We start from the raw sequence: 8,712 nt of genomic DNA on the forward strand, positions 1-8,712 counted from the left end.
TAAGAGACGTGCACTTGAATCAGAGAGCTTTGTCTATTCCCCCTTTTGGTATTTGAATTTCCTCTGTAATGCTCTTGCTCAGTGCTTATCAAACCTGAACAGAAATGCTTCCAGTGAGGGGCACCTGGGTGGCTCAGTTGGTTAAGCCTTCGACTTGGGCTCAGGTCACGATCGCACAGCTCGTGAGTTCGAGCCCCGCATCGGGCTCTGTGCTGACAGCTCGGAGCCTGGAGCCTGCTTCGGTTTCTGTGTCCTCGTCTCCCTCTCTGCCCCTCCCTCATTCATGCTCTGTCTCTCTGTCTCTCAAAAATAAATAAACATTAAACAAAAATTTTTTTTTTTAAGGAAATGCTTCCAGTGACAGGAATTTAGCAATGCCCGAGGAAGCCCGACCGTAATTCTGACTGTCGGAAATAAATACTCCATTGCAAATATTTAGTGGAAAATGATACACCGGTTTGTAAGAAGTGCCATTTGCTTTCTAATTCCCCCAAATAATCGACAATTTTCTTCCCTTTCTCTTTCATTTGCCACAAAAACCATGTTATTTGCTGTCCATTGAAGGGTACATATTTGCAGGGGGGGGAGAAGAAACACAGCTTAAAGAATGAATTATCCATTCAGTCATCATACAATTTTATCAAACATAATTTTCTCTAGTTCAACGAAAGCAATCATCGGCCCAAATATTTAATAACCTAGGAGACTGGTAGGTTGGTGTGCCTTTTCTTACCTATAGGCTGAAACCCTGCGAACATTAGTAACTTGATGACTCAGCATTCTGGCTGAGGGCTGGCTTACCACACCCTGCCACTCCCAGGAGCTTCTCAAAGGAGCTTTGTTATAGCATGCTTAAAATTACTCTGTCTGTCTGTCTCTCCCTCTTTCTTCTCTTCCAAGAAGATAAATTTCAGCCACAAATTCTTGACTATGCTCCCCAGATACCTACAAATCATCAGTGTTTTGTTTTGCTTTTTCACCGCTGGTGGGTATGATTCCCACCGATGGGCACGACAGTTCTCGCGTACAACAGAGGAATACAGAGAAGCGTGCTCATTTCCAACTACTCACAGAATCGCACAATAAGGCCCCCAGCTACTCACTGAGGACTGTCACCTCCTTTTCACATGTGGAGAAACTGAATCAGGATGGTTAAGGCAACTTTACCTTAGAGTTTCTGACTGAGATACAAAACCATGTGTTCAAAACCCCAGATGTATAATCCTTCACCAAAACTATGTCCATTTCAAGAGTCCAACAGCTTTAACAGGCTTTCGGGCTCAACTTACCGATATCTGGCATTTGAGAAGCCTAAAATTCTGTCTAGAAGGAATTTTATATTAAATGATGGCCTGTAATGGAAAATCACTCACATGAAATTTCTACTAAGACGCAAACTTACAGGAAAAAACAAAAAACAAAAAACCTAACACTGAAAAAAGTGAAGGGAAATAGTATAAGTGACATAATCCTTAATTCTGAGCGTCAAGGTATATCCAAGCAGAAAATTCAATATCAAATCACTTGCATTTGGTTGATGGATGTAGAGGAAAAGAAGGTGACAGTGTGGGAAAGAGAATTCAATTCATCTTAGAGTCGATTCTGAGCCACACTCATGGCTCAGTAAGTATTCGTCATCAGCGAGAAACTTAGCTTCTCTGGACCTCAGGCTCCTGCAGTGTAAACAAGAAGCAAAGGTTGGACCTGTTGTCCTAATGTTCCTTTTAGATGTAAAGTCAGAGAGTAAAACTTCCCTTTACCTACGCGGGGCTCAGGATGTTATCTTTTTAATACTTTTAATGTCCATCTCCTTTGACCCAATAATACAGCCTTTAGAAAATTTTCTCAGGAAATAATCACAGGGGCGCCTGAGACTCAGTCAGTTGAGGGCCCAGCTCTTGATTTCAGCTCAGGTCATGATCCCAGGGTCATGGGATCGAGCTCCAAATTGAGCTCGGCACTGAGTGTGGTGCCTGCTTACGGTTCTCTCTCTCTCTCTCTCTCTCTCTCTCTCTCCTTCTGCCCCTCTCCCCTGCTCCTGCTTTCACTCTCTCTCTCTCTCAAAACAAAAAAAGAAAGAATTACAGATAAAGTCAATGATTAATGTACAGAAATATCCACAATAATATTATTTCTAACAGAAAAACAGAAACCAGCTGAGTGTCCACCTTTAAGGAAAATAACTACATGTTTTTGAAGGGTAGTGGTCACAAGATTAAGTCACGTAACAGCAAGTTAAGAAATATATAGATACATACACGTATTTAGAGACTTTTGGGTCTTGCTGTAATGCACTTAAGGGTTGCTTGATTTCATGTTGACAAATTACGTCTGTGCGTATGCTCAGAAGACTTAAACACTGTGCATAAAATAATTTATCAGTAAGGGGTGCCTGGGTGGCTCAGTCAGTTGAGCCACCAGCTCTTGATTTCAGCTCAGGTCATGATCCCAGGGTCATGGGATTGAGCCCCCCATCGGGCTCCACGTTGAGCATGGAGCCTGCTTGGAATTCTTTCTCTCTCCCTCTCCCTCTGTCCCTCTCCCCTGCTTGTGGTCTCTCTCTCTCTCTCTCTAAAATTAAAAAAAAAATTTTTTTAAATAATAATCTAACAGTAATGATTTCTGGCTGTTGAAATTGCAAGTGACTTTTATTTTCTTTCCATACTTCCCTGTGTCTGCCAAACTTTCTAAAGTCATCATATATTATTTCTTGTGATTAGCAAGTTATGTTTCTTGACCAGTTGTTTTCTAAACAAAGCTCTCTGCCACCACTGGGCCTTTGCATAATAAATCTCTAGCCATGGCCAACGATTACCCGGGCTGTCCGATAAAGGCTATGCAACTCAAAACCAAGATTGTGTTTCTTGAGAAGTAGAAATTTCAGAGTTTCTTTTGATGAGGTCCAGGACCTCTCACCGGTGCAGCAGAAGCTGGTGTCACAGCTGAGCCAAGCAACCAGCCCCAACCCCTCCCTAGATGAGCCAGACCAAGGAGAACAGGAGCCCAAGGCCCTGGGGCCCAGGAACACCTCCAGGAGGATCCCTGCCCCAGGCCCCGGGAGGGGATTGCAAGTGGAAACTGGCCTGACCCTCTCTCTCCCTCCTCCAGCCTCCTCCCTCTCCTCCTCCACAGCATCAGCTGCCATGCTGACTCACTTGCGGCCTTTGCTCTCCGCCTTCCCACACGATGCAACTAAAGCCTGTCCGGGAGAAGCTGACACTCCAGAAGGAAACTCGGCCATCACCAAGTCCAAGTCCCTTGTGTCCAAATGGTGAAACTTAAGCCCACACAGTGCCTTGTGCACGCATTTTTTTTTTTAACATTTTTTATTTGTTTTTGAGAGAACGCAAGCAGGGGCGGGGCAGAGAGACAGAGGGACAGAGGATCTGATGCAGGCTCCGCGCTGACAGCAGTGAGCCGGATATGGAGCTTGAACTCACAAACCGCAAGATCACATCCTGAGCCTAAGTCGGGCACTCAACCCACTGAGCCACCCAGGTGCCCCTGCGTACACACTTTTAAAGGTGATGCAAGATTCTTTAGTGCATGCCCTGTAACAATCATTTTTTTTACGTTCTGTTTTTATTCCATTTTCATTCATGAAAAAGAAAAAACTACAGAGGCACAGGGCTGTTGCATAACTTCCCCCAGGTCACAACATTAGTAAATGGTGGAAACAGATTCCAGATTTAAATCCAGGTGGTGCTCTTAACAAATACACTATGTTTTTTTGTTTTTTAAGTTTATTTACTTATTTTGAGAGAAATGGAGAACATGTGATGGGGGAGGGGCAGAGAAAGAGGGAGACAGAGAATCCCCAATAGGCTCCACACCATCGGGGCAGAGCCCTACATGGGGCTCAAACTCACGAATTTGAGGGGCGGGGGAGAAACGTATGAATCAACCTATACTATGCATGCTAGGCTCTTCATATGAGAATTCTAGTTCTGGTCTCTGCCTCCGAAGATGGGATTTAAAGGTAAAACGTTCTATCCAGTGCCGTCATCTCCCTGGACCTGGGCGACTCCAGGATTCTCTTACTGTGCCTCCAAATCCTCCCAATGTGGACACTTGAAACCTGGCATTTCTTCACTGAGCCCCATTCTGTACACATACTTCTTCACTCACACCCACATTATTTTGTGCATTTGAGCCTGGTCCCTCCCTGGGCCCCAGGCCACATGAGAGCAAGGCTGCTTTATTTATCTACACATTCCTTCTCCCCCTCCTAGAACTCACACGGTGCTTTGCACAATCACATTAAATAAACATCTCTTAAATTTGTAAAACAACACATGAGCCGAAATCGAGCAGTAGAAAGCAGTAAGTTATTTGTAGCAATGGCGGGTGCAGACGATGGTCGCCGTGAAAGCAACTGGTGTCCAATTCCAAGAAAGAGAGTTGCTTTTCTAGTGTTTTGAAACATAAAGAATTGAAAATTGTAGTAAACAAATCAAATTGTCTTTTTTTATCTAATTAGATCAAAATACTTATGTTACTGGTTCTTTGATGCCATTGTGCATTAGAATCTTGGGGGGGGGGGAGGCAGGAAATGGGAGGGGGTGAGGGGAGGGGGACAAGGAAGGAAGTACAGTCAAATTACAGATTCCCCGATCCAAATCTCCTGACATTGTGACTCAATATGCCTAAGCCTTGGAATCTGAATTCCTTTCAGATTCAGGGCTGGTTGTTCACAGATCAGCCTTTCAAAATCACAGGCTTCTGTCGGGTTCCTCGCCAACACAGGCCATCCAATGGTTAGCGCTGATTCTGAAAGGAGATTGACTGGTTCCCAACTCCACTATATACTGACTCCGTGGCCTTGGACAAAGTACTAAACTCACGTTGCCTCAGTCTCCTCATCTGTAAAATGGGGTGATGTTAGCAACTCTTCCTAGGGTTATAATGAGAACTGAATGAGATAACACAGGTCAAGTGCTTCGAATAGTGCCTGCCACCAATAAAAGTCCAATAAATGTTAACCATCATGATTCTTCCTTGCTAAAAGCTGTCGCAAGGTTACAAACCTCAGAGAGATTAGTTTTACCTATATAGTAGATACAGAGAAACAAGAAGAGGTTCTTTTTTTAATGGAAGAAAATTTAATAGTCTATAAAGCTTGAGAAGAATTAAGAATCTTTGGCTGTATCCCACACGTGCACAGACATACACACACTCACATGCACACGTGTACCCAAATATACATGCCCAATTTATATGAGGTTTTCTCTTTCTACATTTAGGCCTGGGTTTTTTTATAAATAGCAAAAAGTAACAGCCAAAGAATAAATATGAAAAACAAAAATAAAAGTGGAATTTACTGGCAGTAAGAGAGGAAGATTAAGACTTTGAAGAGGGGAGTATATAATTAATATTTCATATTAAATTTTATATCAGATAATAGACATTTATTGTGACTATCCCTGACAGCCTATAATACTTTGCAATTTATAAGTTCTTATTGCACACCCAGTCTTTTCCCCAAAGCAATTTTGTGTTTATTATTTCTTTCAACTCAGAAGGAGAAAAGCCAAGAAAAGCTATTGCAGTTCCCTAAAAAACCCTGAATGAACTAGCACACGTAGGCCATGATCATCAATGGTAGATACCATCACAAAAAGAGACACAGTCGAATCTTGTGTATTTCTTGATGGAAGTTCACAATAAACAGCTTTATTGACGCACAAACTGAGGATTAAAAATAGAGAAGAGGGACGCCTGTGTGGCTCAGCCTCTTGAGCATCTAACTCTTGATTTCGGCCCAAGTCATGATCCCAGTGTTGTGGGATCAACATTGGGCTCCACGCTGTGTGTGAAGCCTACTTAAGATTTTCTCTCTCTCTCTCTTTCTCTCTCTCTCTCTCTTCCTCTGCCCCTCTCCCCCACTTGCTCTTTTTAGAGCGAGAGATTTCCTTTTAGAAATTTAGATTTAGATTTCTTTTTAGAAATCTCTTTTGAGAGAGAGAGAAATGTGAAGTGTCAATTAAACAGAGATTTCTCACCCAGGAAGTCTTACACGTAGCATTCGATTCCTGAACTAAAATCTACAGTACGTGGAATATACGCTAATATATTTATTTTCTTTTCAAAGAGGAGATGAACTCCCAGGTCATCATTAAACTCGCCAGATGGCTCTTAGGTTAGGGGGTGTTGTTAAGCAACTAATCAGACAAGCCTAATATCAGAAAGAGGCTCCTGTGTTTCTTCCTTTTGAAAAACGCCTTCTGCTGCCTTGCTTTTCACCTCACTCTCCTACCACTGGCAGCCGTGTTTGTGCTGATGAGGGAAGCTCACCAGAGATCTAAGCAATTACGAGCTGGAGGGGCAATTAGTCTGGGTGGAGAACACAAATTTTGAATGCTCCAGCTCCGAAGTATTGGGATTATTTTAACTTCATCATCTCTGTGGTGAAAACTGAGTGCCAACCCTGGTGTTGAAAAGACTGAGTCCGAAGGATTATATCATGTCTTGCTTGATCCAGCTCACGACGACATGTGATCTCGCAGCAGGAACTATGTTCAAAGTGTAACACAAATACTATCTTTCCTTCACACGGAAAATCGTCAGTGTAGACTACACAATTCCAACTTAGAGAAAAACAATCATCGTCTTGCAAATGCTGGGTGTACAATCAGTGAGGAATCTGGATCTAGTGGAGAGTTTCCCTGTCCTTGTATGCTCTAAGGATAGTCACAGTGGCAACATGTAGCAAGTTATTTGTTTTTAGTGATCTGACAAACATTTGCTCATTACCTGCCATGTATCAGGCGTTATGATATATACTGCTCTGATAATACCCACGGCACAGCCAACACTCAAATTTCTACACCCTACACAGTACATGGTGTCAGAACTGATTCAGTGGTCTCTACTCCTTTTTCCTCTGACGCTCCCTGTATCTCTCTTCCCAGCATGACATTCTAAATTAAGCCATATATAAATTATATTATCTCTCATGATGCCCTGTTAGCTTGGGGCAAGTTGCTCTCACATCTTCTTCAAGTCTCTATTTTCTTATCTTTAAAATGAGGTTAATAACACCTACCTATTGGGGAGATGAGAGAAATAATTATCCCTGAAATGCTTTGAAGATGAAAAGTGCCACATCGCTCTTTGTGCTCAATGCCTGGCAAAAGATGCCGAATTTTCCACTTGCATTGGCATGTTCTTTAGGAAAACCAAAGACGAGACTGTCATAAAGAGGCTGTATGGTCAATTCTCGGCCAATGAGCAAACATAGTCTATAATTACCTTCTTCTACTGTCTTAAAGAATACACTCTCCCAACCAGTTTACTGTTTTGAGAATGGATACAAAAGGGAAAGAACCCAACATTTATTTTGCCTTTCCTGTGCAATCTCGGATAACCAAGCAGCTGATAAAGAGTTTTCTCTTTACAAATGTTTTCCAGCTGGACACCTGGGTGCCTTAGTTGGTTCAGCGTCTGGCTTCAGCTCAGGTTATGATCTCACGGCTCATGAGTTCGAGCCCCCCGTCGGGCTCTGTACTGACAGCTCAGAGCCTGGAGCCTCTTCAGATTCTGTGTCTCCCTCTCTCCCTGCTCCTCCCCCACTTACACTCTGTCTCTCTCTCAAAAATTAGCAATAACATAAACACACAAAAAAATTTGAACAAGTGTATTCCAGCTGATGGATAAAGAAGTGATAGGATTGAAGCACCACTTTATAACCCCAAATGAACGAGCACAGATAGTTCCTGATCATCAATGGCTGATCATCATCATCAATGGCTGATACTGTCACAAAAAAGAGACACAATCGGACCTTGTGTATTTCTTGATGAAAGTTAACAGCAGCCCTTCTGAAGTAGTCTAACCAAAACAAATCAAACCTGAATATGGATCAACCTTCTATATTTAACTATGGATTTCAGGAAATATAAGGAAGAGAACTTTACACCATAGAGTCCAGAGCAAAATCCAGAAAACAGGAACATCTACAAACATATGATCTATTTTCTTTAATATTTAAACTTCGAGATGGGGTTCCTGGGTGGCTCAGTCAGTTAAGCATCTGACTTCAGCTCAGGTCATGATCTCGCGGTCTGTGGGTTCGAGCCCGCATCGGGCTCTGTGCTGACAGCTCAGAGCCCGGAGTCTGTTTCAGATTCTGTGTCTCCCTCTCTCTCTGACCCTCCCCTGTCCATGCTCTGTCTCTCTCTGTCTCAAAAATAAATAAACGTTAAAATAATAATTAATAATAATAAACTTCGAGAACAACAAGTGGCAACCTGTAAATTCAAAGGAATTTATGCAATGCCAAACAATCACAATTATTTAGAGCATGCTCACACAAACTGTAAAAATAATAACAATGATAACAATAAGGATTAGAAATCCAAGAAGATTTGAATACTAACTGGATATTGATGATATTAAAAGGCTGATGTAATTTATGTCAGGTGTAATTGTGATATCAGGGTTACAATTTTTGTAATTCCTCTTCAGTTAGATATACCTCTAATATTTATATGGATAAAACAAGGGTGCATGATAGGATTTTCTTTACTTTTGAACACATTTTAAATATTCCACAATAAAAGCTTTCAAAGAATGGGAGAGAATTTAAAAATGAAAAAGAGTAAAAAGTCAGAAATTTAAAAGGAAAAAAGTATACAGGCTCTGAATACAAGAAACAGGGGAGACTGCTAAATAAAATGAGTTAATCTTAAAGACAGAAGATTTTAGGTACTG

The sequence above is a fragment of the Neofelis nebulosa genome, chromosome 11 (genome assembly GCF_028018385.1).
Source record: "Neofelis nebulosa isolate mNeoNeb1 chromosome 11, mNeoNeb1.pri, whole genome shotgun sequence".
Taxonomy (NCBI): Eukaryota; Metazoa; Chordata; class Mammalia; order Carnivora; family Felidae; genus Neofelis; species Neofelis nebulosa.